General features: G+C 32.8%; 1 pseudogene; it reads left to right on the top strand.

The window, feature by feature from the left end:
* Positions 1-3,763: 3,763 nt before the first annotated feature.
* On the top strand, positions 3,764-5,638 carry LOC149179551 (uncharacterized; annotated as a pseudogene).
* The last annotated feature ends 6,373 nt before the right edge of the window (positions 5,639-12,011 follow it).

The following is a 12,011-nucleotide window of genomic DNA, read 5'->3' as shown; positions in this document are numbered from 1 at the left end:
AGCATCTCTAATCTTCAGCAGTTCTCCAAGCTCTTCCTTGATAGATGGATGATCAAACTTAATTTCCTCTCGCTCATTCAAGATTATGATCAGTTAAAAAGGCTTCCTAATGAATCTGTTCAACAATTTTCTGATAGATTCAATCAAGTTTATCAGTCTATGCCATTGAATATAAGACCTCCCCCTGATTTAGCTCTATTGCATTATCCAAGAGCTTTTGATCCAGAAATAGGATTCCGTTTGAGGGAAAGATGCCCGTCCACTTTGAAACAGATGTAGGACATAGCTGTGGACGTGGAGGCAAATTTGAAGATGAGAGATGAGATGCGCAAAGCAGAGCAAGAAGAAAGACTTCTTAGTGTGTTACAAAAGTCAGAGGAAATGATGGAGCTGATCACAATGAAAGTGGAATGTTTAGAGCACCAGAACAGATCTGTTTTGCAAAAGGAAAGTAGTGACATTCACGAACAAACCTACCACAAAACAGATGACATATTCGTACAGCCATATGTGAAGGAGCAATCTCCTGATATACTATATGAATATAATAGTTTTTCTTCTTTCAACTTTTTGCCAAAATACGATGAGTATGATGATGATTATGAGCCTAACGACCAAATTAGCCTTGCAGAGGAGTCAGAGCTTATTTTGGCAGAAAGCACAGTTCAGGATCAGCAGCTTGAATACAATGATTAGCCTACCCATTTCAGCTATGAAGAAAAGGAGGAAAAGGCAGAAAATTTTAATTTCAGCGAAGGAACTTTACCTTTCTGTTTTGAATCTTTTCAATTTATTAAGGAGAACTATCATGCAATTAATAAGCAAGTGTCAGCAAGTGTTGATATTGATCGCCTGGAGGATAATCAAACCATTGTTCAAAACGTATTGCCTCTAGTTTTGCAGCCCCAAAGAGCCATCGAATATCAGATTCAGGAAGACTTAGAAGCAGCAGCATGTGATCAAATGATCTAAGTGGATCCCCTGCCTCTTTGTTTTCAGCCATCTCAGGTATTTGAAGAAGAGGAACAGCAAGCGCAAATCAGTCAAGTGCCATCTGAGCCTGTTTGTAATGAATTGCAAGTTTCGTTCCAAGTTTTGAATAATCCATTAAATGGCAAGCTGAGTGATGAATTAAATCAGTGCTCTTGTCCATTAGAAGGCTGCAAGGCTCAATGTCAAGTTGCTGATGATCTCCCAATTCCAAAGCATGATAGCTGTCCCGAACCTTTGTACAATTCTTTAATTCAGCCCAGCGATAATGTATATATGTTGCAGGACCCTTTTGTACAGTTTCTTGTTTCAGCAAAGGAGATCAAGGCTGTCCATGTCTTTGCAAGGATTAACAAAGCCATCTGATTGCAAGATCTCCATTTCAAGCATCAGCAAGCACAAGCAGCGAAGCTCATTCATGTTTTTAATGCTTAAATGGCTGCACTGGCTATTTCATTTCACCTAACAGCAAAGTAAGTGCTGATTAGGGTAAGTAGGTAGGATTAATAAGGCAACCAGCAAAGGGAACAACCTGAGTGTTAATAGTGGGGAGGGTTATTTATATGAAGGACTTTCAACCCGCCGATATTGCGATGCGATATTTATATGAAATACATAGTTTTTTTAATAAAACTATAGTATATGGATGTTTAAAGGGTTGCGGATCCCACTGATGTGATATTTATGAAATACTTAGTTTTAAAACAAAACTAAGGGTTTTCAGATATTTTATTAAAGGAGCTATATTATACGGGAAAGGGGAAACCTTAAGGATTTAGTACTACGTGTTAATGTTAATATGGTATATAGCGGAAAAGGGAAAATGACTAATTATTATGTTTTATAAGTTATTTACTTTTCATATATGCATAATACTTAGGGTAAAACCTCTTTTTGTGGGTTTTTGAGGTAAAAATGGTTTTTACCATAGGAAAAGGGATTTTTAATGGAAATGAATGATTATGAACTGAATGAAGGTAGGAAGGGGAAAGTAGTGAATGTATGAATGGATAAGGATGAAGGAGGTTAATAAATTGATGTTGTAGACCTTCATTTGCTTTATGTAATTGCCTCCTGGACATAGAAACATATGATAAATGTGCATTTTGTCCAATCAATAATCAAACTGCTGCAACCTTTCTCTACTTACCCTTTTTGCTTACCCTATCATTATTTCTTCACTTAACGGGTGCATTTAAGCTAGCAAACCCTTATCCTTTCTTATTATTTAACAAAAACAAACTATCTAATTCTACCCTTATAACTTCCAAGGGCTCAGACTAAACTGATGATCACCTTATTATTCTCTACCTAACTACCTATCTGCCAAGATTAAATGGTTTGGATAGATCTTTATTCTCTAACTATAACATGAAATTTAAAGCATGAAGTAGTCAAGATTTGACTGTCATGGGTTGTGGCATTTTAAAAACAAGCTGCACACAACCATTATTTTGCAAAAATAGAGTAGTGGCATTTAGACTTACTCACTTTCAGAGTTTATTTGTTTTATTTCTACCTAACATTTTCTTTGATATGGACATCATCATCAAGATATTTTTTTAACTAACATTTTATTCACTATTGTTATGTCCATATCCTAACTTAACATTTTTTGAAATATTCTATTTAATCAAAACCAAAAAAAATGCTACAACATTGCTCATATTATCATATCATAATTTCATGGATTTTCTACATTCCAAGACCTATCACCCTTGATAAAGACCCCTCCAAGACAAAGTCATCTTCTCTTTGATGAAATTCCTTCAACCCAAGTCAAACTTTCCTCATAACAGATGCAATTTATCCTTTGATCAATATTTCGAACTTGCAACTTGGCCTTACTATATAAACCCTAGGCCACAAGTGTGAGTGAGAATATGATGAAATAGTCCTTCTTCCTTCTTTTCTTGAATTTGTTCTTCCTCCTTCGAAACTCGACTTGTCAAATTGTCCTTATTTTGACACTAAATTTGACTCCTTTGTGGTGGTTTCAATTTGTTTTTGTTGCAATAGATTATTCTCTAACTCCTTCACATGTGTGAGAGATTCTACCCCAAAAACAATCCTTCAACATTTAATTTCTTTTTCTCCTTTTAGTCCTCTTCTTCACTCACCTTCTAGGTCTTTCGCTTCTCTTCAATGAACTTGTTGAATGCCTTTCAAATGAGGTCGATGTATTCTTATATATATTTTTCCTTGGAGGTCGAGTAGTTTTCCATGAGGTTGACTTGTCCTGCTTGTAGGCTAACTTCTCTTAATGTAGGTGGACTTGTCTTAGAGGGTGTTTTGACTCTATTTTTACTCAAATAATTTTCTTTGACTTGATACATGATGCCCAAATGGGTCTTATACATATTACAATGACTCAATTGAATTCTTTGACTCAATGAAAAAACCTAGAAGAACTCAATGGGTGCTTGACCTACAAATAAAATAATCTTAACCATGAAATCCATGCTACAAGATAATAATAATTTTTTTTTTCTCTTTTCATCAAATACATAAATCATGATTCCATTAGACATTATGAAGACCAAACCTAGTTACACATTTCAACATCTTGGAGGTCCATTTTCATCCTCCTCCAAAAAAAACTGATGCGTGGAATTGTCTCCCTCGAGTGTAGGAATGACGATGAGGTTAGCCAATGTCGGCAGTTTAATAGCGTGTGAAGTGTGGGAATGACAACATGGTTGGATAACGTTGGCATTTTAATGGCATGTGAAGTGTAGTACCGATGTTGCAGTTGGCCAACGCCAACAGTTTAATGGTGTGTGAAGAATGGGGTTATGTTGTGCCGCCGAACTCAATCGATGGTGAGTTTTGGTTGCCATCTGATTTTCTCAGTGATGAGGCCATGCCTATCTCAAAGAATTATGTATTTTACCATGGTAATATTCCCTATGAATGGGTTTTGTAGTGTATCGGTTTTTAGGTTGATTCCCCTAGAGAATCACCCTAGCAAGGTTGAGTGAAACTGATGGAGAAGATGACTATAATACTAGATTGGTCGAGTGGGTTGATTACGCTATGTTGGATGATGATGAAAACTGTGAGCAAGGTGTTGATGTGGGCATGGGTGTTCATGCTATCATGAATTGGGCTTCTTCGAAGCAACGAGTTTTTGTGGACAATGGTAATGAGAAGGTATGTTCATGGTTTTAGTTTTTTTTTTTCTTTCAGTTTTATGAAATCTTGGAATGGCTTTATGGGATTTTTGGTTTTTGTTCGACTCTGTTTCAATATTAAATGTCGAGTTCATCATAGTTTACATTAAGCGATGAGGTGGGTAGGAGTCATTGCTTACCTATGGAGGGCTTAAGACTTTTGAACAATGTCACGGGCGAAGATGCATGGGAATTATTCCATATGGTTGTAGACTAGGTTGTTCAACTCAATATGTTGGTTCCTAAGAACTTTGATTGGTATAAGCCACTGGTGAAGGGCTTCACTGTAGCGCCTGGAGGGGGGGAAGCTCAAATTTAGTGCACTAAAAATGTCTTGAACTTTTAGAATGACGGCTCGGCCTTTTTTGGAATTGATTCCGCTTACAATGCTTCTCGCCACAACCAACAGAGGCCTTGGAACCCTTGTCCAAGGGCCGAAGAACGCAAAACTCCTACTCACCAAGTTCATTTTTCCCTTTTACACCTATTAATTCTTTTCTTTTCTAATTTATTCTCTGAACAATGTCCAAGATTTGTAGTGAGAAAAATTGAGCTAACAATTGACTGGTTTTTGTGTTTTTAGAATCATTAGTACTCACAGGAGAAATAACTGATGGCGAGACACTGAATACTACAAGAAATATAGGGTCAGAAAGGGAAAAATAGATGCGGGCATGCTAAGCCATTGAGCCACATATACTCAATGTGTCCTCCTGGTCAGCAGATTGCTAGTGGTTCAAGAATGAGGGTAGTATTTCTTAGTTCCAATGGACTTGAACGGGAATCTAGAGGCACTATTGTTTTTCTTTCACAGAGGATGGATAATGGTCATGTTGTCAAGCAAAATCCAGGTATTTTAACTCTCAAACCCCAACATCCTGCATAAGACGGTCAAAATCTCTAGTTCTCGTTTTAATGGTAGATATTAAAGAAAGTAATTCTTAAGCCTTCATGGCAGGTATTAAAGAATGTAATGTAGTTCTTGCTTTAATGGCAGATATTAAAAAGGTAATTCTTTAGCCTTCATGGCAGGTATTAAAGAATGTAATTCTTGTTTTCTCACTGCAGCTTGCTTAAGAGTTCTCCTTCCAACAAGGATAGTGCAGGCTTTCAACCTTAATGTTGAGGACTTGTGCTCGAAGCCATGTGGTTTGTTAGAGACCTCACTTAACCGACGTCGTAAGGAGCCTTTTTCTTAACTTTTTTTCTTGAGGCTGAATCCTTAACAAATTCTTCTGGTGAATGATTCCAAGGTTTAGAAATATGATATAATTTAGGGTTTATAAGTATTATGATAGTGGAAATAAACAAAGAAAAGGTTTCTTATTTGTTTTACAGTATATACGAGGGTAGTCGAGCATCAAAAGGAGGTGGGACGAGAAATGTGGTCTATTCATGAGCATATAAGGCTTACCACTAAAACCTGGTACATGGGAGATTGCAAAAATGAAGGATGGTATAGCTTTGACCAATAGGTCATTCCTCAAATTTTTTCTTCTGATCCAGTTCTATATAACTGGCATGAGTACTAGAGAAGGCACATAAAGTTCTATATAGTTAGCACGAGTACTAAAGAAGGCACAAAAAGGAAGCAATTGTCTAGACTTTCCTTTCGGTGTTTATTCCATAATAACAAACATAGTAAACCCCCTAAGACTTAAATTCAAAAAGAGTGAAGGGATCTCTTCTTGAATGGTTCATGAGGCACAATACTTGCTAAGGTTTTGCAAATGGGGTAGCAAGCTAAGTGGGCTTGATTGTGGGGGAAAAATCCACAATTAAGCGTGCTTGAGCCAGAGGCAATTTGGGATGGGTGACCTCTTGGGAAGTCCTGGTTACCGGGTGCAAGCCCCGGAAGTGATGATTGACACTATGTGAATTATTTCACTAGTTTCAATCCAACTTCTTCACCCCTGTGAGCATCACCCGATGCAATGAATGCTAAGTGAACTATTCAAAAATCATGAGAAATTAGTCAGTTATGACTACCTCTCATGGAAATGGTCATACGTGAATGACTTACTTAACGCAGTTGAATCCCAAAAATGATATCTAATATAATGCACTGCGTAAACCCTCTAATACTTAAATTCAAAAAGAGTGAAGGGATCTCTTCTTGAATGGTTCATGAGGCACAATACTTGCTTGATTGTGGGGAAAAACTCCACAGCTAAGCGCGCTTTAGCCAGAGGCAATCTAGGATGGGTGACCTCCCGGGAAGTCCTGGCTACCGGGAGCAAGCCTTGGAAGTGATGATTGATGCTATGTGATTCATTTCACTAGTTTCAATCCAACTTCTTCACCCCTATGAGCATCACCCGATGCAATGAGTGCTAAGTGAACTATTCAAAAATCATGAGAAATTAGTCAGTTACGACTACCTCTCATGGAAATGGTCATACGTGAATGACTTACTTAACGCAGTTGAATCCCAAAAATGATATCTAATATAATGCATTGCGTAAACCCCCTAATACTTAAATTCAGAAAGAGTGAAAGGGTCTCTTCTTGAATGGTTCATGAGGCACAATACTTGCTAAGATTTTGCAAATGGGGTAGCAAGCTAAGTGGGCTTGATTGTGGGGAAAAACTCCACAGTTAAGCGCGTTTGAGCCATAGGCGATCTGGGATGGGTGACCTCCCAGGAAGTCCTGGTTACCGGGTGCAAGCCCCGGAAGTGATGATTGATGCTATGTGATTCATTTCACTAGTTTCAATCCAACTTCTTCACCCCTGTGAGCATCACCCGATGCAATGAGTGCTAAGTGAACTATTCAAAAATCATGAGAAATTAGTCAGTTACGACTACCTCTCATGGAAATGGTCATACATGAATGACTTACTTAACGCAGTTGAATCTAAAAAATGATATCTAATATAATGCATTGCGTAAACCCCCTAATGCTTAAATTCAAAAAGAGTGAAGGGATCTCTTCTTGAATGGTTCATGAGGCACAATACTTGCTAAGGTTTTGCAAATGGGGTAGCAAGCTAAGTGGGCTTGATTGTGGGGAAGAACTCCACAGTTAAGCGCGCTTGAGCCAGAGGCGATCTGGGATGGGTGACCTCCCGGGAAGTCCTGGTTACCGGGTGCAAGCCCTGGAAGTGATGATTGACGCTATGTGATTCATTTCACTAGTTTCAATCCAACTTCTTCACCCCTGTGAGCATCACCCAATGCAATGAGTGCTAAGTGAACTATTCAAAAATCATGAGAAATTAGTCAGTTACGACTACCTCTCATGGAAATGGTCATACGTGAATGACTTACTTAACGCAGTTGAATCCCAAAAATGATATCTAACAAACATAGTTATCGATCATACGAGAAAACTACCTAGTAACCATTTTTTTTGAGGTAGCAAAAAATCACTTGATTTTGAAAAGTGGTGATTTAGAATACACCTTTTTTTTGAAGCATATTTATGGCACTTTAAATTTTCATATGTATCAAGTATGAACATTTTTTTTAAATGTTAGTGATTTTCATGGTGATTTTGAAAAGTGTTGATGTAGCATCAACACATTTTTTTAGAGGGCTTATTTTTTACACTTTAATTTTTTTATGTATCAAGTATGAACATTTTTTTTAAATGTTGGTGATCTTCTTCTTGATTTTGAAAACTCTTGATGCAACATCAACTCTTCTTGTTTAGAGGGCTTATTTTTTACACTTTAAATTTTCTAATGTATTAAGTGTGAATTTTTTCTAAATATTGTTGATTTTGATGTTGGTAATAGAACATGACAAAATAAAATAAAATAAAATAAAAAACATGGCAAAAAAAATCAAATTAAAAAAAAAAAAGAATAAAATAAATAAATAAATAAATAAATTATATAAAGAAAAAAACAACAAGAAAACAAAACAAAACAAAAACAAAAACAAAAAAATCCATAAAAATTTGAAAAGAAAAACAAAATTAACTTGTACAAATAAAAAATTTAAACCAAAAAAAATAATAAATAAAATAAATAAATGGGGAAAAATGTTAAAAAAAACATATAATTTAAAAAAAAGAAAAAAAAAACAATAAAATCATTTTTTAAAGTTAAAAATAAAAATAAAAAACACAGCATAATAATAAAATAAAAATATTAAAATATTTTTGTTTAAATAATTAAAAATTAAAAATTAAATTTTTAAAAAGAAATTACAAAAAGTTAAAATAATTAAAATACAAAATTTTAAAATAATTAAAATTTAAATTAAAAAAAAAATTAAAAAAATATAAAATATAAAACAATAAAAATAAAAATAAACAAACTATAAATAAAAATAAAGTAATTTCGCCCCTTGCGGTCACCTGGGTAGGGAGGTCGTGATCGTGAGACTGGCTAATTTTGTTTTTAATTGTTCATTAATTGTTATTATTATTATTATTATTATTATTTATTTTTAAAAGTAAATTATGATTTTTTTAAAATCGTTTTCTATTTAAAAAGGTTAATTTTTTTAAATGAATTTGTTTTTTAATTATTATTATTATTATTTTAATATGTTTTTTATTAAGTTATTATTATTATTATTATTATTATTAAATTTAATTTTGTGTTGTTATTAAAAAAATCGTTTTAATGTTTTTTTTAGATTTCAATGTTTTTAATTATTATTTTCAATATTTTTAATTTTTTAATTTGTTTTTTTTCTTCATTTTCATTTTATCATTTTTTTGAATTGATTTATTTTTAATGTTTTTTTCAATAAGTGTATTTTTTTAAAATGTCTTTTTTATTATTTATTTTAAAGTTCTTTTAATTTATTTTTTTCTATTTTTTAAATTCCTTAATTAAATTATGTTTTTTGAAATGTTTTTTTATTTTAATTTATTTTTTGATGTTTTAATTTGTTTGTTGTTTTAATTTTTTTTAATTTTGACCTTTTATAAATTAATTTGGTATTTTTTTTAATTTTTTTATGATTGAACTTTATTTTTTGGGTCATGTTTTTTAATTATTATTTTTTATGTTAAAATAAATATATATTTTATTTTTATTTATTTATTTATTTTTATTTTTAATTTTTTAATTTTTGTGTTTGCTTGTTTTAGTTTTAATTTTTTCTATGTTTTCATATTCTCATTATATTTGATTGGATATATATGTTAAAATAAAAAATATGTATATGTAATATGTCTAGGAGAACAATTTTTTGTTGATGGTGTACTTCCTTAGCGCTCGATAGGATTTTGGAAATGACAATTTTTTTTATGCATAATCTTTAATATGTTTATTGGTTTCGGTATACTAAATTCAAAAGAAATATAATTTTAATATTAAATTGTTATTATTATTATTATATATGAAAATAAAATTAAAATATATATATTTCTCAATAAAGAAATATAGTTTTTAAAAAAAAATTTGCAACTTTCAAAATATTAAAATTATTTAAAAATAAAATATTGACACGAATTTCTAAAATAACAAATGTTTTAATGCACACATTATCAAAAAAATCCAAAATCACATATAAATTCATTTGTTTTGTAAAGTTGTTCATTCATCATAATTGAAGTGTTTCCTATCTAGTGACTTCAATACATTATATAAAAAAATACATTATATTTAATATATTGTTATTAATATGATAAACTTAAAATAAAAATAAATTAATGTAAATTAAATGTGAATATTTTTTTAAAATAACATTAACACCATGGCCGAAAATTGTTGGAATTTTAAGGCTTGTCATAGAGGTAATATTTTATCTTTAATGTCATCCTTGGAATTTCAAGGCTTTTCATATATATGCTATTTTATTTTTAATACCATGCCTAAAAATCGTTTGAATTTTAATACTTTTGATATTTTATCTTTAATGTCATGTCTATAGTTGGAATTTTAAGGTTTTTTAGAGTCATGATATTTTATCTTTAACATCATTATTAAACGATGTTGACAATTTACCTGAAAAAAAGATGTTATTTGAGCTTCAACATTTTTCATTTTCGGTGTGTTTTTTGCACAAAAAAAATTGGCTTTTATTTCTATTTTTAAAAAATGTTGAGAATTTACCCCGAAAAATAGAAGTTATTCCACCATCAACATTTTGCGTTTTCAAGTTGTTTTTTCATGCTTTTTTGGAGGTTTTTTGTTAGAGTTCTCGTTTTGAGGTAATAGTTCTTGTTTGATTGGTAACTTTGTTAACACCGATGAATGGACTTTCTTTCCAGTCTTTATTTTGGAATAACACTTCATTCCTTCATCTTGGTTTTATTGATGACTAAAAAGATAAACTCTCATATATGAATGTATGCATAGTCGAATTTAAAAAAGTTGATTTTAATAAATATAATTCAGATTTGAAACTCTTGAATAGTTTAGAGGAAGTTAGAGGAAGTTAAAGGGAGTGCTTGCAAGCCCCTCTAAGTGATGTATGTTTTTGAAGAGAATGAATCTATGGGAAACTTCTTAATTGCTTTATGCATATAGAGTATGTATTAGACAATCTTTAGATTCTTTTATTTTTTTGGTGTATCTTTGCACTTTTAAAAGCAATCGCAATATTTAATAACTAGATAAATTGATTCTTTGTTTTTCTTTAAAATTATTTAATTGATATTCCAGTAATATCATTAATATTTTTAATTTGATATATTCTATTATTTTTGATGTGATATATTCTATTAGCATTATTTACTTTAAATAATTAATTATAATTTTATTATAAATATTTTTTTTATGAGATTATAATTTTAATATATATATTATATTTATTTATGTATTGTAAATAGATTTGTAATTTTAATAAATATACTATATATATTTATGTATTGTAAATAGATTTATATGCTTTATATAAATAAATATTAAATGTATTTATTCATACTAATGATAATTGTTCTCGGTTTTGGTTATAATAAATTTTTTCATTTATAAGAGGATAATAACTTCAACCTCTCGATATATAAGAATTATATTTGCAGAGGTTGGAAGTGAGGAAAGGAGTGACGGTCTCTCTGGAACCCAGATCTCTGCGATAGCTATGGCTCTTTCTCGCGTCGGCAAACCCTCTGGAGATTCCAAGAAGCCGGAAGTCGTGCGATCTACTTGGGCCATCTTCGGAGCACAGAGAGCAGGGATCATATGTTATCTACAACAGTCAGGGAATATAAGGAAAATGGAGGCGCGAACTTGCCAAGATCTGGTGAATACGGGTCTCCCTCAGGAGGCGAAGACAGCTGGTAAACCCCTGATCGGTACAAATGGATTGGATGAGTTTATGAAATGTATATGGATCGGCCATATGACAATCTGCCCCAAGGCCGTAGCCGCCGGCAAGAACATGATTGATGGGGGAGCTGTCTCAAGCAATAATGGAGCCCTCAGGACGGAAAAATGCAGACTCTGTCAAAGGTATGAAGGAAAATTCCAGTTCATTGCATATCAAAACGTTGATCTGATTTATTATGACGCCGATTTGGACATCCATCTGCCAATGAGCCCTGATTGGGCGTCATATCCATCGCTCCGTGGCACCAAGTATAGATCGAGTCCCGGGCTGTTAGATCTAGACCATCTTGTGGCAGATCGACCCTCTTGGGCAACATTTATCTTGATCCATGGTACTATGCACAGATCGAGCCTTGGGCTCTTCGATCTAGACCCTCGCATGGTAGATCGACCCCATTTCTGGTCAGATCTGGAAGCCCAACCACTGATTAGGGGTAAGCAAAAGACGCAGAACAAAATCTCTGCTTTAGATCCACCGAATACAAGATTTGGATCCCCGGTAAGAGGATACCAAGTATTTGTAAAACTCCCAGAAGGAAAATCGAAACTAATCTGGGTAAAAGAAACTGATACTGTTAAGAAAATGCAGGAAATTATAATGCAATAGTTGGG

Source organism: Pinus tabuliformis, chromosome 3_2 (assembly GCF_031772625.1).
Source record: "Pinus tabuliformis cultivar Carrire ecotype Pingquan chromosome 3_2, CPIR1, whole genome shotgun sequence".
NCBI classification, from domain to species: domain Eukaryota; kingdom Viridiplantae; phylum Streptophyta; class Pinopsida; order Pinales; family Pinaceae; genus Pinus; species Pinus tabuliformis.
This window is presented reverse-complemented; position numbering and strand designations above follow the sequence as displayed.